The 26,975-nt window shown below is 34.0% G+C and overlaps 1 protein-coding gene and 1 pseudogene across 1 annotated transcript in view; both read left to right on the plus strand.

Moving 5' to 3' along the window:
• The window catches only part of GULP1 (GULP PTB domain containing engulfment adaptor 1), a 741,807-nt gene that overhangs the window by 40,279 nt on the left and 674,553 nt on the right, over positions 1 to 26,975 (plus strand). The gene's annotated exons all lie outside the window — the stretch shown is intronic.
• On the plus strand, positions 1,914 to 4,593 carry LOC128314084 (60S ribosomal protein L10a-like; annotated as a pseudogene).

Here is a 26,975-nt window from a genome sequence, read left to right on the forward strand (position 1 = left end):
TTGCTGCTGTTGTTTGTTTGTTTGTTTTTAAGTAGGCCTCATACCCAGCATGGAGCCCAATGCAAGGCTTGGACTCACGACCCTGTGGTCAAGACCAGATCTGAGATCGAGGTTGGATGCTTAACTAACTGAGCCACCCAGGCACCCCAGCATAATGTTCTGATAATTACAACTTTGTAGTGTATCTTGAAATGAATTGTAGTAGCTCCAGCTTTGTTCCTCTTTCTCCATATTACTCTGGCTATTTTGGGTCTTTTATGGCTCAGTATTTCATTATTCTTTGTTTTAGTATTCTTTGTGTTCTGTGAAAAATGTTGTTGGTATTTTGTTAGGGATTACATTAATTCCATAGATTGCTTTGAGAAGAATGGACATTTTAACAACCAATGTAAATGTTCTTTTAATCCATGAGCATGGAATATCTTCCCATGTGTTCATGTTATCTTCAATTTCTTTCATCGGTGTTTTTGTAGTATAGGTCTTTCACCTCCCTGGGTAAGTTTATATCTAGGTATTTTATTATTTTTATTGAAACTTTTAAATGGGATTTTCTTAATTTCTCTTTTTGCTACTTCATTATTAATGTATAGATATGTAGCAGATTTCTCTATATTGATTTTATATCCTGCAACTTTGCTGAATTCACTGATCAGGCTAGTAGTATTTTGGTGGAGCACCTAAATACATAAAGCAATTATTAAGGAATTGACAGTAATACAATAATAGCAGGGGACTTTAACACCCCATTTACATCAATGAATTATTGTCCTTACGGAAAATCAACAAGGAAACAGCGGAATTGAGTGACACATTAGACTAGATGGACCAAACAGATATATTCAGAACATTCCATTCAAAAGCAGTGGATTATACATTATTTTCAAGCATACATGAAACATTCTCCATAATGGATCATGTGTTGGTCCACAAAACAAGTCTCAGTAAATTCAAAATCACTGAAATAGTATTATGCATCTTTTCTAACCACAATGGTACAAAACTAGAAATGAATCACAAGAAAAAATCTAGAAAGAACCTAAATACAGGGAGGCTAAATAACATGCCACTAAAGAATGAGTGGGTCTAACCAATAAATCAAAGAGGAAATTTAAAAATACACAGAGAAAAGTGAAAATGAAAACAATGTTCCAAAATCTTTGGGATGCAGCAAAAGTGGTTTTAAGAGGGAAGTCTTAGCCACACAGACCTACCTCAAGAAACAAGAAAAATCTCAAGTAAGCAACCTAACCTTACACCTGAAGGGGCTAGAGAAAGAAAAACAAAGTCCAAAGCCAGTAGGAGGAAGGGAATAGTAAAGATCAGATAATTTTTTCAGTCTCTAAATGAAAACAAAACAAAACAACAATAGAATAAGAACAATGAAACTAGGAGTTGGTTCTTGAAAAGATAAACACAATTGATAATTTTTTGAAAAAGTTTATTTATTTTGAGAGAGAGAGCATGCCTGCAACCAAGGGAGGAGCAAAGAAAGAGAGAGAAAGAATACCAAGCAGGCTCCACACTACCAGTGCTTTGACCATGAGATTATGACCTGAACTGAAATCAAGAGTTATACACTTAATTGACTGAGCCACCCAGGCACCCCCAAATTGATAAACTTTTAACCAGACACAGAAAGAAGAAAAGAGAGAGGGCTCAAATAAGCAAAACCAGAAATGAAGGAGCAAATCTCAAAAACAGATATGTCAAAGCAAAATAACAACTGACACCGCAAATATACAAGGGATTGCAAGAGAATATTAGGAAAAATCATATGCCAACAAATTGGACAACCTAGAAGAAATGGATCAATTCTTAGAAACATATAACTTGACAAAACTGAATCCAGAAGAAATAGAAAGTTTGAACAGACAAGTTGCTGGCAATGAAATTGAATCAGTAATCAAAAAAAATCTTAACAAATGAGCCTAGGACCAAATGGCTTTACAGTTAAATTCTATCAAAAATTTTTAAAAGGCTTAACATCAGGGTACCTGGCTGGCTCAATCTGTAAAGCATGTGACTTTTAATCTCAGGGTTGTGAGTTCAAGCCCTGCATTGGGGTGGAGCCTACTTAAAATAAAAATGAAAAAAAAAAAAAGAGTTAATGCCTATTTTTTTTTTCTCAAACTGCTCCAAAATATAGAAGAGGAAGGAAAGTTTTCAGATTGAGTCTATGAGGCCATCATTACCCTGATACCAAAACCAGATAGAGACACAACAAAGATACTACATTGAATATCTCTGATGATCATAGATGCAAAAAATTCTCAACAAATCTCTTTTCCAGTTATTTTAGCTCCAGTCACTATGTCCATCAAAGTCTCCCATGCCACTGTCTACATGGTGGTGTGGGAAGTCCTATATGGGAACTAGTGCAAGTGCTGGAAGTTTTTGGAGATGATCGAGCTGAAAATTAGCCAGAAGAACTAGGGCAAATTTTTCTCAGGCATGCATCATCAAGCTTAAGTCCACTCCCTGCCCAAATTATCCATATGTATTCTGGGGGGCCTGCAGCACTGTGATGAGGCCAAGTCTGTGGCTTGGCCTTGGTCCATGTGGATAATGTCCCATGTAGACATTGAGGTGTTGAAGAAACTCAACAAGAGTAAGAAATTGGTCAAGAAGCTGTCCAGGAAATATGATGCCTTTTTGGCTTCAGAATCTCTGTTCAAGCAGATACCCCTGATTCTGGGCCCAGGCTTTAATGAGGCTGGCAAATTCCTTCCTTGCTGCCCTACAATGAGAAAATGGTGGCCCATGTCAAAGCGAAGTCCATGATCAAATTCAAGAGGAAGAAGAAGTGTTGTGTTGTGCAGTGGCCATTGGCCACATGAAGATGATAGATAATGAGCTTATGTACAACATCCACTTAGCTGTCAGTATCCTAGTATCATTGCTTAAGAAGTATTGGCAGCATGCCCTGGCTTTATACATTAAGAGTGCCTCTTTACTAAGGCACAGCTTAATAAATCCTAGTGCTACCAATTAAAAAAAAAATCCGCAACAAAATATTAGCAAACCAAATCCAACAATACGTTAAAAAACATAATTCACCATGGTCAAGTGTGATTTATTCCAGGGATGCATAGGTGGTTCAGTATTTGCAAATCAACCAACATGGTACATCACATTCACTAGAGAAAGGGTAAAAACTATATGATCATCTCAATACATGCAGAAAAGGCATGTGACAAAGTACAACATCCATTCATGATAAAAACTCTCAACAAAGTAGGTTTAGAGAGACCTAATATATGTTGAGAGACCTCAACATAATAAAGGCTATATATGAAAAATCCACAGCTAACATTTTACTCAACAGTGAAAAACAGACGGAGCACCTGGGTGGCTCAGTCAGTTAAGTGCCTGACTTCGGTTCAGGTGATGATCTCATGGTCTTTGAGGTGGAGACCCGCATTGGGCTCTGTCCTGACAGCTCAGAGCCTGGAGCCTGCTTCTGATTCCGTGGGTCTCCCTCTCTCTCTCTCTCTCTCTCTCTCTCTTAAAAATAAGTGAACATTAAAAAAATTAAAAAAAAACTGAGATCTTTTTCTCTGAGCTCAGGAATAAGACAAGGATGTCCACTGTCACCACTTTTATTCAACATGTACTGGAAGTCTTAGCCACAGCAATCAGACATGAAACACACACACACACACACACACACACACACACACACACACACACACATCCAAATTGGTATGTAAGAAGTAAAACTTTCATTATTTACAGTAGATATGGTACTATATATTATTTTAATGTGATGTGGTGTTATGTTGAAGAGAGGGAGCATTTTAGAATCTTTTCATTAAATCTCAGTTTTGGGGCACCTGGGTGGCTCAGTTGGTTCAGCATTCAACTTTGCCTCAGGTCATGATCTCATGGTGTGTGGGTTCAAGCCCCGCATTGGGCTCTGTACTCACCACTCAGAGCCTGGAGCTTGCTTCAGGTTCTGTGTCTCCCTCTCTCTCTGTTCTTCCCCTGCTCATCCTCTCTCTCTCTCTCTCTCAAAGATAAATAAATGTTTAAAAAAATTAAAAAAAAAACAATTCTCAGTCTTCTGGTGGGCCTGTGCTTTGCAGATGATACCTTCAAAGTGTTTCTCAACTGGCATAGCTTTTTTTCCTCCCAGGTTTCTATTCTCCTCCCTGGATATAGAATTCTAATTAATTTACTTAAAATCATCACCCCTGTTAACTGTGATTTTTTTTCCCTTTGTAGGTGTGACATGAAGGCTAGAGAGCTTAGAATCAGAGGAATTCTATTCCCTCAGTTGTGATAAGGCTCTAGCAAAGACATTTCTCCTGAAAAGTAGGCTTTTTTTATGGAGAGGGTTTAGGTTTCTTCTCTTCTCTGTCATAGCTGTGAAGAGATCTTTGAGATCTCCTTCACTGTGAGAACCTGGTGGGGTTCTGGAAGGGGCAGTCCAGAAATATGTGTATTTCCCCTAAAACTGCAGTCTTCAAAAGTTTGTCACTTTGTCACTCACTCTAGCTTTCATCAGGTTACTGCAATTCATAAAAATTAGTATTTAAGTGTTCGTACCAGTTTCTGCTCTAAGTAAGTAGGTCTTGGCTATGTCTCTCTGGATTCAACTGCCTTTCCAGATTTTTTTTTTAAATTTTTTTTTCAACGTTTTTATTTATTTTTGGGACAGAGAGAGACAGAGCATGAACAGGGGAGGGGCAGAGAGAGAGGGAGACACAGAATCGGAAACAGGCTCCAGGCTCCAAGCCATCAGCCCAGAGCCTGACGCGGGGCTCGAACTCACAGACCACGAGATCGTGACCTGGCTGAAGCCAGACGCTTAACCTACTGCGCCACCCAGGCGCCCCTGCCTTTCCAGATTTAAAGTGATAGTTTGCCCTATGATCTTAGTTCTCTGATGGGTTCAAGAAACATTATTGATTTTTCTGTTTTTCAACTTTCTTATTGCAAGTAACTGTTGCTAAGTACTTTATTTTTCAAAGTTGAAAACGGATGTAATCTCATCTGTTTATAAAATTTTCATTGTTATACTTTTCATACTAGTTATTACCATCTTGTTCTTCTTTGGAACTTCTTGATCTTAATTCGTATTACTAACACTTAATTCATATTACTAATTACTAAATCTTCCCCTTCATTGAGAGTGGTTATTATTCTTTCTTTTTGAATGTTTATTCATTTTGAGAGAAAGAAAGAGAGACAGAGACAGAGCAAGCAGGGGAGGAGCAGAGAGATTGGGAAAGAGAGAGAATCCCAGCACAGGGCTTCCCACGATCCCTAAGATCATGACCTGAGCCGAAATCAAGAGTCAGACCCTTAACTGACTGAGCCACCCATCCACCCAAGAGTGGTTATTATTCTTGAGCTCTCTACACTGTTTACTCTCTTTTTTACAGTATAAACATTTCTGTTTTATTGTCACATTCCATAGCAGTGATATAAAACAGATGTGTAAACGTTTTGTCTAGGAACTTATTCTCCCTTGATACATCACTTAAGATGAAAGTGGGTAGGTTTCTTAGGAGAGAATACTGCCCATACTGTGATTTGTACCCTGCCTGTGAGAAAAGTTGAAGGTTATGACCTGAGGGAAGAATGCTGTAGATAGTGAAGTACTCACGTTACTACCACACTAGGTTGCACTTTTGTCCTTCAGGAACTCTGCAAATCCACTCTCAGAATACTCTCTTCAACTTCAAAATGTTTAGACTTCGAATGTGGACTATAGCAGTCCAAGGTGATAATCCCTTTGACTTGAATCTCCTGGCCTTGGGAATACAAGGATGGAAGAAAGAAGAAGGTAAGAATTTTCGAATTTATCTGGTCTACCTGTATCATACTCCCTGGCCAGATTTTCATGCTGTCTTGATATTATTCCAACAAAACCTGGGTGACCTTGGCTATAATAACTGGTTTTTGTTATATAGTGGCAAAAGGTCAAACAAGAATATGCCCAAGGTAATGTGGAGAGAAAAATACAAAATGCACAAAAACTGCATTCAAAATAGCCCCAGACTGTAGTGCTGCCTGCTTTAGACTGCATTTTCTTCCTTGCCAGATGGTTTCTCAGAGTTTAGTATGAGCTTTTTAGAATGCTTTGCTCTCTCTCTTTTTCTTTTGTTTTGTTTCCAGAGTTAAGCTTGGGGCAGGAAGTCAACAACATTTATATCCACATTTATTTCTTGTGCCAATATAAATTTATTGAAACGTAAACTGGATGCTTTGCCTAGACTGTTCCAAAATGGAACTTTGCTACCAATATGAATTGCTTATTATAATTTTGCTACCTAAATAAAATCTTAAATAACACAGTTGTATATAGTAAGGAGAAATTGGTTTATTGAAACAGTCATTTTCTGAAAAGGCAAGTAATCTGTTCAAGACTTTCTCAAATATTATCTATGGACATTTTTTGCAATAATTTTAGGAAGTGAAAGAATATAAAATGATGATAGTAATTTTAAATTTTTTTTCAACGTTTATTTATTTTTGCGACAGAGAGAGACAGAGCATGAACGGGGGAGGGGCAGAGAGAGAGGGAGACACAGAATCGGAAACAGGCTCCAGGCTCTGAGCCATCAGCCCAGAGCCCGACGCGGGGCTCGAACTCACGGACCGCGAGATCGTGACCTGAAGTCGGACGCTTAACCGACTGCGCCACCCAGGCGCCCCATTGATAGTAATTTTAAAAACCACCATGAAAGAATCTTGCCGTCATGTAATGTAGCATTTTAAATCTAAATTTATTCTGTTCCATTGATCTATGTCTCTGTTTTGCTGCTACTACCATACTGTCTTTATCTCTAAAGCTTTATAATATAACTTGAAGTCTGGAATTGTGATGCTTCCAGTTTTGCTTTTCAAGATCACTCTAACTATTTGGGGTGTTTGTGGTTCTATACAAATTTTAGGGTTGTTTTAGCTCTGTGAAAAATGCTGGTGGCATTTTGATAGAGATTGCATTAAATGTGTAGATTGCTTTGGGTAGTACAGACGTTTTAACAAAATTTGTTATTCCAATTCATGAGCAGGGAATGTTTTCCCATTTCTCTGTGTCATCTTCAAATTCTTTCATAAGTGTTTTATAGTTTTTAGAGTACAGATATTTATCTCTTTGGTTAGGTTTATTCCTAAGTATCTTAAGAATTTTTAGTGCAATTGTAAATGGGACTGATTCCTTGATTTCTTTTTCTGCTGTTTCATTAATTGTGTATAGAAATGCAAGAGACTTCTGTACATTGATTTTGTATCCTGTGATTTTACTAAATAGAAAACCCAGAAATGGACCCATAACTATATGGTCAACTCATCTTTGACAAAACAGGAATATCCAGTGGAAAAAAGACAGTCTCTTCAGCAAATGGTGTTGGGAAGACTGGACAACAATAATGCAAAAGAATGAATCTGGACCACTGTCTTACACCATACACAAAAATGAATTCAAAATGGGTGAAAGACCTAATTTTAAGATGGGAAATCATAAAAATTCTAGAGGAGAGCCCTGGCAGCAACCTCTTTGACATGGGTTGAAGCAACTTCTTATTAGATATGTCTCCTGAGACAAAGGAAACTAAAGGAAAAATAAACTACTGGGACATCATCAAAACAAAGAGCATCTGCACAGCGAAGGAAACAATCAGCAAAATTAAAAGGCAACCTTTGGAATGGGAGAAGACATTTGCAAGTGGCATATCTGATAAAGGGTTAGTATGCAAAATATATAAAGAACTTATCAAACTCAGCACCCAAAAAATAAATAATCCAGTTAAAAATGGGCAGAAAGGAGGATACCTGAGTGGCTCAGTCAGTTAATTGTCCAACTCCTGGTTTGGGCTCAGGTCATGATCTCACGGTTCGTGAGATCAAGCCCCACATTGGGCTCTGCACTAATAGTGTGGAGTCTGCTTGGGATTCTCTCTCTTCCTCTCTCTTTGCCCCTTCCCCACTCATGCTTTCTCTCTCACACACAAAATAAATAAATAAACATTTAAAAAATGTAAAAAATAATGGGTAGAAAGGGGCACCTGGATGGCTCAGTTAGTTAAGTGTCCAGCTCTTGATTTTGGAAAAAATGGGCAGAAGACATGAATAGACATTTTTCCAAAGAAGGCATACAAGTGGCCAACAGATGACAAGATTGTCAACATCAGGGAAATACAAATCAAAACTATAATGAGATATCACCTTAAAACTGCCAGCTTGGCTAAAATTAACAACATAAGAAACAACAGATTTAGTGAGGAGGCAGAGAAAGGGGAACCCTCATGCTGTTGGTAGGAATGCAAACTGGTGCAGCCATTCTGAAAAAACAGTATGAAGGTTCTTCAAAAAGTTAAAAATAGAACTACCTATGACCCAGCAATTGCACTACTAGGTATTTGATCAAAGATACAAAAATACTGATTCAAATGGATTCATGCACCCTGATATTTATAGTAGCATGACCGACAATGGCCAAGTTATGGAAAGAACCCAAATGTCCATGGACTGATGAGTGGATAAAGAACATGTGGTATATATACACAATGGAATATTACTCAGTCATCAAAAATGAAATTTTGCCATGACGTGGATGGAGCTGGAGAGTATTATGCTAAGTGAAATGAGAGACAAATACCATATGATTTCACTCATGTGGAATTTAAGAAACAAAACTTATGAAAACTTATCTCACACCTATTTCTCAGAGTTTATAAAATAAATCCATTGCTAATTTTCCCTAATGATTCTTTGTCAGGCTCACTACTATAAGTCAATATATTCGAGCACAGCTCTTATAGATGATCTTATAAAGTCAAAGACTTGTGGAAGATTGAACTATTATATAACATTTTTCAGACAGTTCTAACAGTTAATTTTCATAATTCAAAGAAAGATCTATACTGAGGAGAAAAGAATAATACCAGTTTATTAGCAAAATATTTTTAGTAATTTCTGCATCCAACGTGGGGTTTAACTCATGACCCCAAGATCAAGAGTCACATGCTCTACTGACTGAACCAGCTAAGCACTCCTATCAGCAAATGTTTTAAAGTGACTTTATATAATTTAATTTTCATATCAATATAAAATAATTTAACCAAAAAAGAAGGCTATAGTATTGCACATACAAAAGAGATATTGTGGGTTTAGACTCATATCCTTTATCTACAATTCAATTATCTATAGTTTTATTATGGTTATGATAATATATAGTTTAATATACATTGGTTATGATCTTCATTCCTTTTTTTTCCTTCCACATAAACATATATTTATTGATCTTTTATTGTCTCACAAAGCCTGGGAATTTAAAAATGAATAAGTCAAAGAATTTGAAGTCTATTAATAGAGGCAAATAAATGAATAATGTTTAAATATATAAAATTACATGAAAATTTGACCTTGCCATTAATCAGGCTATGTAATAGATACTGCTAAAGTTAACAGCAAACAGTATTTCTCCCAAGTCCATATTGTAACATTAAAGTCTCATAATTATCCTCTTTATTTGAGTGACTGCTTTCTTTCCGATAATGGCCCAACCTTTCTTCCATACTTCTCAATCAAGATTGATGGAAACTCAATATTAAGTTTTTCTTGCATCATGACGGCAACAAATCCAGATCTGATCTGTGCAAATGTTAACCCCTCCTCAGAAACATTTATGCCAGCCTTGCCTTTACAAAAAGTCTTTCCTCCTACCTCTTATCCAGAGGCTCATGGTTTCTCTGGTGAGCAATCTCCCTTGTTGTAGCAAGTTAACAAACCTAACTTTTTGGACTACAGGTTATAGTTTTCATTAGATGAGTTTTCATTAGATGAGTTTTATTAATATTGTTGATAGTTTCATTAGATGAGTTTTATTAATATTGAAATGAAAATGCTTATAAAACACTAGACTTTTTAGCTATGTAATAACATGATTTCTGTTTTATATTTTTAACCCTTTTAATATTTTGTATTATAGGGAGCAAGGTTAGTAAGGGCACAAACAATACTTTGAGTGTTTTAAACTCAACTACAAGATCAAAAAGCATGTAAATGTTAGAAAAGGGAGAGCTCTTGAAATTCTCAAAAATAACTACAATAGATAAGGCAAATAACATACTCATCAGGAAATCAAAGCATCCTTTGTAGTTTATAATTCAAATACAAAGTAACTTAAAATACAAGTAACAAATTAAATGTCAAATGTATGATTTTGCAATGTAAGCAAGACTTTTCACCATAAACAAAAATGTTTTTTGCTAATAAAAATATTTTATTTAATATTTAAATGTTTCACTATTTAACCAGATTTTATGAAATATTTGAATTTCAGATAATCTGGTTTCTTACATGGTTGAATAAAAAATGATAGGAGATGTGGAAATAACAGATTTGCAAATGTTTAGAATAGTAATTTTTTCTTCACAAGATTCCCATCATTTTGTGCATTTATATCCATGGTCATTCATTTTTTTTCCAGTAATCTTAGGCACTTATTATACGTCAAGTATCATGATAGATGCTGATGATACAAATATGGACAATCATTTGATGAGCATTATATAACTTTTATAAAATATTACGTACACACAGGTGATTGAGCAAGTTTTTTGAGGCTTTGGAGAAAGGCTTTGCTACTGGATGATATATGACAATTCCTAGCTATACTACTTAAATGAAGGGAAATATTGACAATGGCAGTACTAAAAATTGCCATGTAACACATGCTTATCCTGTGGTCTGCCCTGTGTTATATAAGGAGAATTTATATGCATTGTATCACTTAATCCTCCTAAGAACACTGTGAGGTAGTTACTTTTATGATGGCCTTTTAAAAATGATGTGGATAATATTTTTATAGGTTAAATATTTGTTCAAAGTTATAAAGAGAAATGGAGTCAGGACTTTAAGTTAGCTGTTCTCTAGAATGAGAGCTAGCATGCCTTTTTAAAGTTAGCATCAAATTTTTTATACAGCTGATGACAACTAACTAGAAAAAGCGTCACAATGCTGCTTTTGAAAGAATGTGCTAATAGTTGTAAAAGAAGTCAAATGCTATGCATTTCCTCCTGATCAAGGGGATAAAATCTAAAATGAGAAGAGGATTTTCTGCTTGGTGCCAGAAAAGGATAAAAACAATTGCACTCAGATGTAAAGCCTGGAAAAGAGACAGCACAGGGGGATAATGAAGATGTGTTTGTGTGTTATTGGAGGGTTTCTTATGCTCTCCTAAGTGAATTATTAAACAAAACCAAAGAATAAGCTTTGCTAATTTAAAGGAAATTATTTTTCTAGGGCAGCATTTCTGCAGTTGGTTTCTCAGAATTGCATTGAAATGATGATTTGGGGTATGGGAAGAAAAAGAAGGTGAATGGTTCTCTGGCCAAATGCATTTGGAAAATACGATGCACTATTCGATATTCACAAATTCCATTAGCATATTAAAGATTCCAAGAATTTCTGTAATAGGAAAACCTATTTGACTTAAACCAGTATTTATCATCCATTCAATAATTTTTCAAAGAGTTAGTGGTATTAGTTTGCTGCAAAATGTGCTTTGGGAATGTTGGTTTATGGATACTTAAATATGTTCAGGAATAAGAAATAAATATATAATTCAAATTCTTTTTACATAAGGAAAAGTTTTAATTTGTTTGCAGTTTCTTAATAAAATGAAACTTTTAAAGAGAATGCTTGAATTTTACATATTTTTACATTAGGTAATAAATGCTTTTGATGAGGGTAAGAGCTCTTAAAAAAGGCATTGGTTTTAGAATAAACAAGAGTAAATGTCCTAAGTTCTCTCCTGCTGAGGACAGAAATCTTGCTATGACAACAACCTACACATATACTTGATTTATAGCCCTGAACATTACTATGCCATTTTATAATAAAAAATGGTAAATTTTATCACAAGTAAACCTATTCCAAGTGATGTAGGAAACGAAGGTTAAAGAAAAAAATAAATTTCCTTACAATATTGACAAGTCTTTGAGACAGGCAGAGTGACCTTCATCTAGGAGCTCAACTGTCTTGATGTTGATACATTGGTAAGGGCAAAAGGCAATCTTAACTTAACATTAAACTGATCTTCAGGATCCTATAAGTGTCCTTTAACATACAACAATTGCTTTGGAAACTTCCTTTATCTCTACCCCCAAGATATATGTTAGCAATCATCCTCTGAACATATGGCCCACCGATATACATCTGAAAGTTCTCATGACTAAGGTTTTATTAGACAGTAATAAATGACATTTTCCTAACAAGAGCTAGCTTCCTCAAGGTCCTTGCTTCCAAAATTCCTTATAATGCTGTTGCTAACCCTTTCACAATTTGAACATATATAATCAGTTACTCCTCACAATTTCAGTGCAGCTCTTGTGGCCCATGAGTCCTGTCTCCACGCTTTACTAAAACCCCTTCTTGCACTGAAGACATCTCAAGAATTCTTTCTTGACCATTCGCTCAGAATCCTAACATTTCTGTATCATTAAGTATTTGTTAGCTTTTAACAAAAATTTAGAAATTCTCAGGGGTGCCTGGGTGGCTCAGTCAGTTAAGTGTCTGACTTCGGCTCAGGTCATGAGCTCACAGTTCATGGGTTTGAGCCCCGCGTCAGGCTCTGTGCTGACAGCTCAGATCCTGGAGCCTGCTTTGATTCTGTGTCTCCCTCTCTCTCTGACCCATCCCCACTCACGCTCTGTCTCTCTCTCTCTCAAACATTAAATTTTTTTTTAATTAGAAATTCTCATTGATATGGATTTTGGATTCCAGTGCATTCCTACATTACATGGTGATTATCTTCATTAGGAAAGATCTTCCTGTGAAAGATAAGATTTCTCTTACGAGGTGCTTCAGGAAAAGTTTACTTTCTTTTCACTGCAGTTCACAAATGAAATGATAGTTAGATGACGTTAAGTCAGGAAAAAACAATGCATGCCTTATAAAAGCATTATTTTCAATAGTTTGAATTCAAATTTAGCTCTATCTTAGGTGAGTAGGCCTTTGTAGTAGTCACTTATTTTGCCCTCACTGATAAATATGCATCATAAGATTCATGTAGGGGATTATGATTTTTAAAAAGCAGGTGATTGAATAGTCTTGGATTATTTTTATTTTTTCTGCTTTTTTCTTTCTTTAGACTTTGGCAGCTCAGTGGTTTTCTTTTTTTTTAATGCTTTATTTATTTTTGAGAAAGAGAGAGAGAGAGCGCGAGCTGGGGAGGGGCAGAGAGAGAGGGAGACAAAGAATCTGAAGCAGGATCCAGGCTCTGAGGTGTCAACACAGAGCCTGACATGAGGCTTGAACTCATGAACCATGAGATCATGACCCAAGCTGTAGTCAGATGCTTAACCTACTGGGCCACCCAGGCACCCCCTCAGTGGTTTTCTTTTCAACCATGCAAATGATATGGCAGGATTTCTTGTGCCATTTGTTATTCAAATACTGTTCTTTGCTATGTAAAAATTTGGAAAACAACATAATTTCCTTCCAATTTATATATGGGGCACTGAGAAATCATTTTAGAATATGACTTTATTTAATCAAAATTACTTAGTTTAGTTACTTAAAGGGTGTTTCTGGGTGCAAACACACACACACACACACACACACCACTTACGTATATGTGTGTGTGCACGTGTTATATGTTCTATAAATTACATATATGTTTACATTTTATAATATATGTAAAATATGTATATTTGTGTATATGTGCATATGCATATATGCACATATACACATACATGCAAAAAATGTTTGTGTATAAAAAAATGCATACATATGCACATATCTTGGTTTAATGTTGGTTTAGTTAACACAGAACCATATTTTGTCCATATCATGATACTCAAGCACATTGTGATGATGAACAATCTTATTTCATCATTGAACTTGTCTCAAGGGTAAGCAATTAAAAATTAACATTAAAAACTCTCACAACACTACTTCAATAAATATGAGACCAAATGTAAACCTACTATATTGTTATTATAAATGCCATTTTCATTGATGAATATTAACTCAAAATCAATAATATATGTTTTTATAAAGTACCTCCATTTGATTTTACATTTAATTTCATATTGTTTGGGATCATGCACTATTTACATGAAAACGAAATGAAACATTTTCAATAATTTCTAAACCAAAGATTGTCTAGAATTTTATCAAGCCAAAAGTTCATTAAAGAATATGTAGATTTCAAGGGCACCTGGGTGGTTCAGTCAGTTAGGCGTTCACTTTCAGCTCAGGTCACAAGGTCATGGTTCCTAAATTTGAGCCCTACATCAGGCTTTCTGCTGTCAGCACAGAGCCCACTTCGGATCCTCTGTCCCCCTGTCTCTCTACCCCTCCCCTGCTCACTCTCTCTCTCTATCAAAATAAACTTAAAAAAAAGAATATGTAGATTTCAGTAGAACAAATTAAATTTTCTCCAGTATATTTTCTGTTAAAACTAATACGTTACACACTGAAGGGGTAAGGAAGATAAGTAATTTACTAATACCTTTGATCATTGCTACCTTTCATTGACTAGCAGTGAAATGTATAAACAAGTAAGCCATGCATAAGGAAACTCTCTCTAAAAATACATAATACCCAAAAGGTGTAGGATGTAATAAAAATTATTTCATTTCTTGTTTGTATACGTGTTTTATTTTTTATGTATTTTGGGTACATCATGTGTGTTATATATCATATATAATATGTATTGTTAAAATATCAATAATAAGGAAAAGCACAACTTGAATGAGAAAAAAACAATCAACTAATGCTAATACTGTGATTAATTAAATGTTAGAATTATCTGTCAAGATTTTTAAATTATCCCTGAGGCTCTCTTTATTTATGATTATTTATTGCTTCACAAATAATTATAAATTCTTTTAAAACAAATGAAAAATAGAAAAATCTCAGCAAAAAAAGAAAATGACATAAAAGAAGCCAAATAGAAACTGTATAACTGCAAAGTAAAATAATAAGGAAAAAAACCTTGCTGGATGGACTCAATAGTGGAGTGGAGATAACAGAGGATAGAATAAGTCAACTTGAGGACAGGTCAACAGTTTACTGAATCTGAACAGAAAAATGATTGGAAGAAATGAACAGAGCCTCTGAGACTTGTAAGGTAATAATAGATTGACATTTATTATTAGCACGCCTGTAAAAGGAGTAAGAGAGTGGGGTTGAACAAATATTCAAAGAAAAAATGACTGAGATTTTACCAAATCTGGAAAAAAGACATAAACCTATGGATTCAAGAAGTCCAGAGAAATTTAAATAGAATAAATCCAAAGAAATACCCATGAAGATGTATCCTAATTAAACTTATGAATATTAAAAACAAAGAAAACATTTTAAAAATAACCAGAGAAAAATGACACTTGTGTTTAGAGGAACATCAATTTAAATGAGAGCATATTCCGTATCTGAAATCATAGAGGCCAAAAAGAAGTGGCACATCTCAACATTTTGCTGAAAGAAAGAACTGACAGAAATGCATCACATATCCAGAGATTAGTCTATAGCAAGACAATGTAGAAGCAGGGAAAACGAGAGGCTGTTATGATAATGTAGGAGGTAAATGATGATAAACCTAGAAGTCAGGTTTCTTGTTTTTTTCTAGAGTGCTGTTGCTTTTACTCTGAATCAAGTTTTATATACTCATTTGTTAGAATTCATTAGGGAATAGACATAAATTTGTATCTATTATTAACATTTTAACTGTAAACACATAATTAAGGAAAAATCAGAATAGAAGTAGTGACAAAAATATGTGACATATATTTAAAAACAAGAACATAATTTAAGATTAAAAGGATTTTCCTAGAAGCCTAAATAATGGCACAGGAAAGAAGTCATTAGAGGTTATTCAACCAAAATTAGGAGTAATCATGCCAAAATTGGAGCTAGTAGAAAATACTCTAAATCTCATATATTTAGGGAAGGCAGTGCTGAAACTGAGATTTTTTTCCTAACCAGTGTAAAAAAATTTTTTTGAATTAGCAGTCACTTTCTATTTACCTGCAAGGAAAAATGTATTGATATTTAGTGATCTCATCATTTGAAAGAATTAAAGACTGAATTCATGAATTGATTTTTCTTCTGTAAATTTATAGAGAAACATAAGCTCCATGTGGATACAGCAGTCTAAAATACTATTGGGATTGTGTATTATTTAGTTTAAAGATGAAAAAGAAATCATTTGATTCCATTTTTTAAATGAGTAATATGTACTTGCACCTTACGTGGTTAAGCTAATTTTGCAAAACATCCCTGCTTTAATTCATCAGTTTAAGCTCTTAATTTCTGCCTTTGACTTTTCTAAGATGATATACATATATTCTGAGTTTTTAGAATTGAAAAATTATAATGGTTGGGGGAAGAATTACATATGTAGATCATACAATTATACTATCCTGATGGGTGGGAGTGAGACTTAACCTTCATTTACAGAGAAGACAAGAAGGAAAACTGTCTAGACTATTTCCTTAGACTTTGAGGGATGAATTTTTGCAAGGATATTTATGATACAGTTTTTAGAAGCTCATTGTTAAGCTAACTGGTAAAAAGAATAATTAAATGTCAATAAGCCTTTGAGTCTATTTCAAGTTATAGTCAACAACAAGAAGAATATATCATCATTTTTTAAAATATATAGCCATCTCAAAAAAGTATTAGTAATTTGTGAAGTTTACCACATTAAATTATCTTTATAGCATCCTGATGGAGTTTAGATGAAAATGTTATCTAAAGTAATTGAAGTGTGGGGTTCCTGGGTGGCTCAGTTGGTTAAACATCTGACTCTTGGTTTCAGTTCAGGTCATGATCTCATGGTTTGTGGGTTTATGTCAGGCTCCACACCTACAGGGCAGAGCCTGCTTAGGATTCTCTCTCTCCCTCTCTGTCTCTGCCCCTCCCCTGCTCATTCTCTCTTTCTCTGTCTCTCTTTCTAAATAAGTAAACTTTAAAAAAATAAAATAAATAATTGAAGTGCAATAAGAGTAATTGAATTAGTCAATGATACATATTTTAAAAGAAAACTATTTACTAAATATTCACATGCTTTATTCACATGATTGTTTCCCTCAGTAATTTAGTTTTTTTTCTTTACTACTTTCCTGGATTCTGAAAATCTTTAATGGGACTTTCACATTGATATGTGAGCTGGGAATTCTCTCTACCTGGAAGCCTTGAAACCACTGACTGATTACACAACAAGTTTAACACTGATGAAGAACAACCATTTTCAAGTTTGTATTTTGCTTCTTTTTGTTGCTGTAAAACACAAAATTTTTGTTCAAATGAATGCCTTTTAAAAATTGCTTAGCATTTATTGGGGAACCAGGGTGGCCAGTTGATTAAGTGTCTGAATTTGGCTCAGGTCACGATCTCATGGTTCACGAGTTCAAGCCCCACATTAGGCTTTGTGCTGACAGCTCGGATGGAGCCTGCTTCACATCCTGTGTCTTCCTCTTTCCCTGCCCCTCCCCCTGATAGAACTCAGTCTCTCTGTCTCTCTCAAAAATGAATAAAGATATTAAAAATTTTTTTAATTGCTTTGCATTTGTATATTTGAAATATATATTTCAAATACTATATATATTTATATGTTTATATATACTGTATTTACTATATATATTCCAATTACTATGAACACATTTTGGAAGTATATATAGAAATATTTAGTTATATATGCAATTCATTAGGCATCTAACAGATTCCAATAAAGCCCTGAATTAAGATACTCTATGATAATCCAAATTTGTTCTAAAGGATTCTCTTTTGGCTTTGGCGTTTACCAGTTCAGTATTCAAATGGGGACAGGCTAGAGTGGGTGGGGATTAGGGACTGGGATTAGGAAATAATAGTGTCCTGGTACATCAGTTGTGTATGTCACTATCTTTACTTTTTGCTTCATGTGAGATTATTTACTGAATGAAAAATAAGTTTTTCATTAATAATACAACCTAGTGTTTCATGCAACTCAATATGTCATCACACGATAGTTCTTTTAGTGCTTTTTATATAACATTGTTTTCTCTGAGAAAATAAAAATATTTTATAAACTGATTTTTTATTATTGATTATCTTATATAAAAACTGAGTCCTAGAGTCCCAAAGTACTAAGAATAAAGAAATAATGTTCTAGACTTATTTGATAAAATGTCTACTGATATTTGTTTCATTTAATTATATTTGTTATATGTGGAAGAAAGAACATGTTGATGTGACCTTATTATGTTTATAATCCAATATGTCATCTTTTCATTCCATAGGAAAGAGAAAAATAAGGGTGAAACAAGTTAATCAGTCAGTTTGTAGTTATAAGGGCTTGAATGCTAATAGCATGTACTATATTCAGTTTTGTAGATTAATGACAAATTTGGCACTGATATTGCCCTGATGGCTAGATTTTTGTTTTATTATTGGCAATCTTGGATAAATTATTTTCTAAATCCCATATAATTTTCCCAAAAGGAGCATGCAAGCTCCATATGCTATCCATATCTTTCCTAACCTTAAAGGAGTAAAGAGAAAGGTAAAGTATGCTAGCTTTTAAAATAATATTCAAGAATCATCAAGTCTATTCACTTTACATCACAATGGCCCCAGCCACATATTAAAGTGACATGTTCTTACACTAGTAGATAAAGTTTTTTTCTTATGAATTTGTAGTACAATGCAGAAAATAGTCACAATGTTGCAACTGGACCTTTCACCGAATAACAGGAAACACATTAAAGGCAAACTATTAACTTTATTCTCAGAAATTAAATCACATTCTACCTTAGTTCTAGACATTTATAGGCTAAGGGTGTTTTATGGTGCTGGAAAATAGGCATGCTGTCCCTCAGCATCAGTGTTTTTCAACATTAGTGCATTTTTCTTTGTCTCCTTTTCCCAAACTTTTTTATGGCAAGAGAATGACTTATGACTTTAAGTAATACACTCCAGAATGAAATGATATATTTCAATTTATATTATTCACTTTGGCATATAGATATCTAAAATATTATCAGGCACTAAAATATTAATTTGCCTGCTATTTTCTGTGAGGGGAAAATTAAGTATTAAGTCCATTGATACAAACAAATATGCTGCAAAAACTACATTTTAAAAGTAGAGGATGATCATGTCCAGTACCTTACTCAAATTCTAAATATTTTGAATGTTTTCCTCACACAGGTGAAAGTAGAACATCAAAATAGGTGTAAGAAAACAGAAATTAGATGGTAATAGCCAAAGAGACACAAAAAAGGAAATAATGTTTTTTATATCATTAATTACAATTTAAAAATTGTACAGTTGTACAATAAAAAAACATTATTTGTATTTGTATTTTTAATTAAAAATTTTTTTTAAGTTTATTTATTTATTTTGAGAGAGACAGAGATAGCACAAGTGGGAGAGGAGTGGAAAGAGAGGGAGAGAGAGAATCCGAAGCAGACTCCATGTTGCCATCACAGAGCCTGACATGGGCCTTGAACGCACAAAACCGAGGGATCATGACCTGAGCCAAAACCAAGAGATGGACACTTAACTGGCTGAGCCACGCAGGTGCCGCCCCCCATTATTTGTATTTTTAAATATTGTTTTTAATAAGAAACGTTTGAATGTTTTTTAATAGATTAGTTTATCATTAAATCAATTTTCTGATCAATTTTAGTGTGAATCTATTCATACATAAGGTTATTTATGCAAATATGCTTATTTTAAATATGAAGCCATCAAACAGTCTACTAGTGAAGACCAAAGAATTGAAATTAGTTATTCTGAAGAATTTAATAATTTAAAATGTGTTTTATATTGCTCATATTTTTGAGTTTAGAGTATTGTGTTCTTATATGTGGATTTCTATTTCTATTTCGATTGCTTCTGTGACAACTTACCAAAAGTTCATTTGCTTAAAACAACATAAATGTATTATCTTGGTGTCAGGTCAGAAGCCCAACAACATAGAATCTCTGTGACCCTATTTCCATAATTATGTATTTTTCTGACTCTTCTGCCTCCCTCATCATGTGCATATGTTATGATCTAGTAATTCCACATATGATATGTATCTGATAAGAAATCGGTTCATCTTCAAAGAACCTCTGTAACAATACTCAAAACATTAAAAAATGCCAAAATCCCTTTTATTTATTAAGTTTTCTCCAAATTGCTTTTAGCAGCTGTAATTGGTAATCAACTTGTGATGTGTTCTATCAATGACATTTTATAAAGCAATTAGAATTAATGAACAGCAACTTTACACCAGAACATGGCTTGATTTTGTAAACATAGTGTTGATACTTAAGCATGCAAAGAATTCATAAGTTTATCATAAAAGAAAAACTGAATAAATAGAGATGTATATAGCCATTTTGAAGAACAATATGGCAATACACAATGAAAGTAAATGTGTTACTTCGTAGTATATATTCCAGATTAACTCTGCCATATGAAGTCCAGAAAATATATTTTAAGGAGTGTTCCTTGTATGTCTGTTTGAAGGAGCAGAAATATGCTCCTACATGAAAGAGAGTACTTTAAATAGAAATAAAAAATGAGACTTCTATACAAGGTTATCTATGTACATTTTTCATGTATACTTTTAAATGCACATAAACATATAGAAGATGACTTGAGTAGATGTAATTTAGCAAAGAGTGAAGAGTAGAACATGATGAGGGTACTGGGACAAACAAAATATTAACAGTAAGGATAAGTATAATAAAAGTACATAAATATAAAGTTTTGCTCAGATTTATTACACTACCATGCCATAAACAAACAAGTAGAAAACATTAAGCAAAAAGGAAAACACGGAGAAACTATTTCATAAGGTGATGATATGTCTTAGTTAAACCACTCTTCATGGTATCAAATACAATAAATGCCTTTATAGGATTAACTTTTGAGGATTACAATTTTAAAAATACATTTAATCCATCAATATGGTGAAGTATAATTGCAAACTTCCCAATGTGTTCTGCATACCCTTCTTTGGATTGATGCTTGTTAGATGCTAGGACTTGGACATGTGGCTAGGACTTGGCTGTGAGTCAAACCTCAGCCTTGCCTGCCTGTTTATCTGAGAAAGGGATTTGTGAAGGACCCAAGTAAGCACATGCAAGGGCAAAGACAAACTCTTGAAATTGAATGGAAAAATAATTCTAACAGCAGAAGTATAGATTCTTCAACCCATCTCTAAAGATCCAGACAATATTAAATTTTGAAAAGTCTTTATTTTATTTTGAGAAAGAAAAAGAATAGGACAGTTATCATCCGGTCTCTGTAGGGAAAAATCCATAATAAAAGAATAAACAAAGAGGTTCAAATGCTTTTCAATGTAGAACATAGACTGAAAATCTGTGAAATTACAGTTACAGAACGTTATTTAACATGATGGTGTTGATGTAGTAATATTTCTGACACAAGTCACAATGTAAAGGTGGGAATCTTAGCCAGGGTAAGATGATATATTCAATTTAAGAGAATTCTTACAAAGGGTTTCATAATGGGACTATATATAATAAAACTGGGGAAGAAAAAAACATTGAACCTTAAATGGCAAGAGATTTTTTTTTTCAAAATTAAAATAATAAATTTAATTAAGTAATTTCTGAGTTCTGTTTTCTAGTTGAAATCAAGAGACTCAGCTGATAGGCTCCTGGACACAAATGTTAATCCATAAAAAAAGGAAGGTTTCTTTTTTGGTTGTCCTATATTGGCAGCGTAGAGGTTGTTTGAGAAATTGTCTCAAGGTCCATTTTTACCTATGTTATTGGTCAGGAGAAAATAATTTACTTCATGTACAGAATAAACTTTTCAAAGCATGGAGAGAATTACATAGTTTCCTGTACTTTTTAAAGTAATAATTGAAAACTCTAAAAATTAAAGTCCATACTTTACCTATATACATACTTATACTTTACCTATATACATTAAAATGCATGTATGTAAATATTTGAATAAAGAAAAAGAAAAGTGTGAGGCAGCACTCTTTGGTGGTGCTCTACAGACTAAATAAAGGCTAGAGATGCAGTAAATGCTGAGAAAAAAATTGGTAGGAATCAGCATATCTCTGGATGTACAACAAACTATTTTTACTACTATGACATGGTGACTGGAAAATCTCATATGCAACACTCTTCTAGAATCTTTTTTTTCAACATTTTATTTTGAAATAATTTCAGATTTACAGAGACAGATACAAAATTGCTCAAAGAATGCCTATAAATCCTTCACAGGTTATATTAATTATCTAAATATTGTTTATCAGCCCCAGGAATTAGCACCTTAAAACAGTGAACGTTTATTTTCTCGCTTAGTGTCTAAGTGTCAGGAATCTGGAAGCACTTTAGCTGAATGCTTCTGGTTTAGAATTTTTCATGAGAGTATAGTCAAGTTGTTGACTGGGGCTGCAATGATCAGAGGGTATTGGAAAATCTTTCAAATACTCATGGCTGTTGATGAGACTCTTAGTTCCTTGACTCAGACTCAACAAGTGAATTTCTTTATGTGGATGCTCATACAGCCTGGCAGTTGGCTTTCCAGAGAGTGAGGAAGGAAGGGAAAGAAAGCTAAAGTGAGAGAAATGCCTTTAATGACATAATCTCAGATTTATACTCCACCATTTATGTCTTGATAGAAGTACATTACTAAATCTAGCCCAAAACCAAAGGAAGAAGAATTTCCCTTCACTTCTTGAAGGAAGAAGTATCGAAGTGTGCACAAATATTTAAAACCACCAACTCAGATTACCCAAGTGTTAACATTTTATCCCATTTGCAATATCATTCTCTCTACCTCTCTTATTCACATTTTTGGAGGGACACTCTTGAAGGTAAGCTATGGACATGATGCCCCCTTATTCCTAAAACCTTTAGTGTATGTTAAAACAAATGTATTCTTGTATATAGCTATTGTGTAATTTTTTAAATAAGGAAATTAACATTGATACAATACTAGTGTCTAGTATACAGACTTTATTCAAGTTTTCCATTTGTCCCACTAATGTCCTATTTTAAAAGAAAAAATAAATAGCCTGGTCTTGGATCAGTCTAGGATTACTTATTGCATTTAATTGTCACAGGTTTTTTTTTTCTCTTTTCTCTCTCTTTTTTTATTTCTCTCCCTTCCTCCTTCCCACCCATTCTCCCTTCCTTTTTCCTTTCCATTTTATTATCATTTGCTATCTTTTAAACTAAAACAGGTACATTAGGCTTTCTTGTTTTCCAAGCCCTTGACTCTGAAAAGTAAAGAACATTTATTTTGTGTATGTTTCTTCACTATTGGTTTGTCTAAATAATCCTCATGATTTGATTCCAGTGATGTGTATTCTTTGACAGAAATACCATGTGTATGAATTATGTGTGCTCCCCAGAGCATTATATTAGAAGTTACATGTCTATCTCTCTTGTTATTGAGACCTTAATTTTGATCACTTGGTTAAAGTGATTCTTGCCAAATTTCTCTACTTTAACGTTAAAGTCTTTCCCTGTGTAGGTAGTAAATATCTTTGCCCATCAAAATTTCATTTCATTGTGATAATTTTTGCTTGAAGAGTATTATTACTCTGATGGTTGTCAAATATATTTGACCATATACCCTTAGACTAAATACTAAAAAATAAGAACAATATTGAATTCTAGTTAGTCCATTTATTTTCATGGTGGTATGAATAAGCAATTCTGAAACTATGAACATTCTAAGATTGAGAAAACAAGTAAAAATATAATCTATGATAGGATCCATACTTCTTATTTCAGAGGAAAGAATTACAAATACAGAAAGAAGATTAAATGTAGCCTCTGTGGGTGCGCATGCGCGCGCGCACACACACACATATACATGTATTTCTTGACGATTTTGCTTAGAGGGCCTCTGAAAATCAGTGATATCCCAGTAGCTAGGAGTATATTTAGCATCCAGAATGCGTATTTGAATTCTAACCAACTAAAAGTAGGCAAATTGCTTGGCAAAATTGCTGATTTCAGGGCTTGTGCTGATAGAGTTTGAAATATTTTGCTATGCCAGAAATAGGGAAATGCTCAAAGAATGATGGAGGCATGGTAGAAGGACACAGTAGCCAGCTTTCAGGGTCTCCCATTGACTAATTTATGAGTACTTTGAGTGTTAAAATATATAGTGATAGTTACATATTATACCACAAAATAATTTAAGAACTTTTGAATAAATGTAAAGAAGGGAAAGCTCTCTCTTACAACACACTGAGAACTAATAAATGTAAAAGTAGTGAGGGAATTAGAAAACAGTTTCATATTTTGATAAAACCCACTAAATGTTCTTGCTAAGTTAAACAGTCTAACAATTTGTGTTCAATTGATCTGCTAATGATGGATTACTCTGGGGTCTGGTTTGTGTATAAATTGGCTTCAGATATTGTATAATGTCCAGCTTGGTAGTTTTCTCCCACAATTATTAACCATGTGTGAACATGAGTAAAATTGATATGATTAAAGGGATAATCTTTAGTCATTATAAATTGTTTTATTGTATTTAACTCTCAAACTCATACATAACATAACATAAATAATACATTATTAATACTAATGCTAATATATATTAAATAACACTGTCATTAATAACACATTGCTTGAAAAATATCTTATATCAGTGCCCTCATCCTATATATAAGAGCCTCAATCTAGATAAGAGCTACAATTCTCATTCCACTTAAAATAGGAAATCTGATAAATGCTGGTATTTCTTTAGTGACAATTTTATCTCTGAAGAGGGAGCAAAAGGTAAGGGAACTGGTCCTGTGAACAATTATCACAAAAAAAGGAAGTGCTGGATGGTGACGTGAAAGTGATGGAAACAGAGATACTAATATCATTAAACTGTCTGAAATAGTTGTGAAACGTAGTATTCGTCATTGTCAGGAGAAGGAACATTGTAAGATTTTAAGAAAAAAATTCAAATTTACCCCCTCATAGAAAATTTATGTTTCTAAAAATATGAATTTATGACAGTTTGCCCTAAAATGTCAAATTTCCCAGTACTTGCAAGACAGTCTGAAGCTCTTAGCCAGACACTTCAAACATCTAATAGAATGGTCTGGCCAAATATTTTACTTGTTTCTCTCAAGTACCTACCCCAGTGCCCCATTCAATTTCTATGAACACCCATACACACCATCACCGCCACCACCTCAGTACACACATACATGTATACCCATACACAAAATTAATAAATATCTGTCCTTGCCTTGTGTATTTTCAATTTTCTAAATATATTCTGCTCTGTGAAATCTCTGTTCCTTTGGAAATCTCCTCTGCCTGGCCTGTTTTCCTACTCCAACTTATGTGTTTGGCAAATCCAGTATTTTTTTCAAGACTTCTAATATTTTTGTCTCTATGTAATCTTTTTTTTTTTTTAATGATTATGTATTCTGAGAGAGAGAGCGCGCGCAGTGTAGAGAGAGTGTGCGAGAGAATCCCGTGTCCCAGAGTCTGAGGCGGGGCTTAATCCCAGGAACATTTAGATCATGACTTGAGCGGAAATCAAGAGTCTGATTCTCAACAAACTGAGCCACCCCAGGCCCCTCAATGTAGTCTTTTTTGTCTTCTAAGTTCCGATTAGTCTGCATATTCCTTGTTCTCATTAGTTTCTCTATACCTTTCTTAATATGTATCTAGGAATTTTTTAAAACTTTATATAGTCTATATTAGATGTTATTTTGTGAGCTCCTTAACATTAAAGGCTGTGACTTTGTTCTCCTTTGTCTTCTCGGTGATATTCACACTGTATGGATCAGACTCAATACATGTTTGTGAGAATCAAAATTCATACTGTGACCATATAGTCACTAAAATGCAACGTGCACTAAGACATAGAATAGTGCCTGGCATTTAGTAATTTATTGGTAAACACTATTTCAATAAATATATGTTGAAAATTTAGAGGTGTTATCAGTGATGGAAAAGAGAGGTAAATATCAGCGCAGACCATTATTAGACTTCTACATAGTATGTTCTAGTGAGCTCAGATTTTAAAAGGTGAAGATCAGAAGATGTAAAGGAAGGAGCAGCTAAGTGGGATAGAAAGAAAAGTGTGGTTACATCAAACTGTATGAGTTTTGACAGGAATTCTAATGCTAAAGGACCTAAAATATAGATAGTAAGAACAGATTTCCAGGTAAAGAACTAATATGTTTGTTATTTGTTTCATTGTCAGGACAGACATTGAAATGGAAACTTCAGTTTAACTTGACTTGAGGGCAAGAAATAGTGGAGATAAAGAATAAGACAGAGTGCTATTTAAATACATAATGGTTCAGAATTTTCCAGAACTGCTGACAGATATCAAGAAATGATATGAACAGCAAAAAATTCTAAATTCACCTCGTAATACACCTACATACTGAAATATATCTAGGTATTCCATAGTAAAGCTGCTGACAATCAAAGACAGAGACTGTCTTAAAGGGACTTTGAAGGATGAGAACATAAGCTTCAGAGTAGCACCATTAATACTGATGGATTATTTCTCAAACTGAACTATTGAAACCAAAAATAGAATGATAGCTTCAAATGGGGAAAGAAAATAACTGCCACAATCAACTTCTATATAGAACAAAAATTACCCTTAATTAATTAAGGCAAAATAGAGACTGTTTTAAGCAAACAAACATTTTCAAAAAATTATTACCAGTTAACCCACATTAAAGGAAATATTTTTTTTTACAAAGCACTATCTCATTTTAATTATTATCTAAATTGAGTCAAACTGGGAAGCTAGTAGGACAAGGACAGTTGTCTCCAGAAACTGAGATATAAAATGTCAGAAATTTCAAAGTAGGAGTCACATCTCCCAAAACAGAGTGCCTTGCCTTTTTTTTTCTTTATTATTCTTTGTTGAATTATTTTTTTTTTAATATATGAAATTTATCATCAAATTGGTTTCCATACAACACCCAGTGCTCATCCCAAAAGGTGCCCTCCTCAATACCCATCACCCACCCTCCTCTCCCTCCCACCCCCCATCAACCCTCAGTT

This window comes from Acinonyx jubatus, chromosome C1 (genome assembly GCF_027475565.1).
Source record: "Acinonyx jubatus isolate Ajub_Pintada_27869175 chromosome C1, VMU_Ajub_asm_v1.0, whole genome shotgun sequence".
NCBI lineage: Eukaryota > Metazoa > Chordata > Mammalia > Carnivora > Felidae > Acinonyx > Acinonyx jubatus.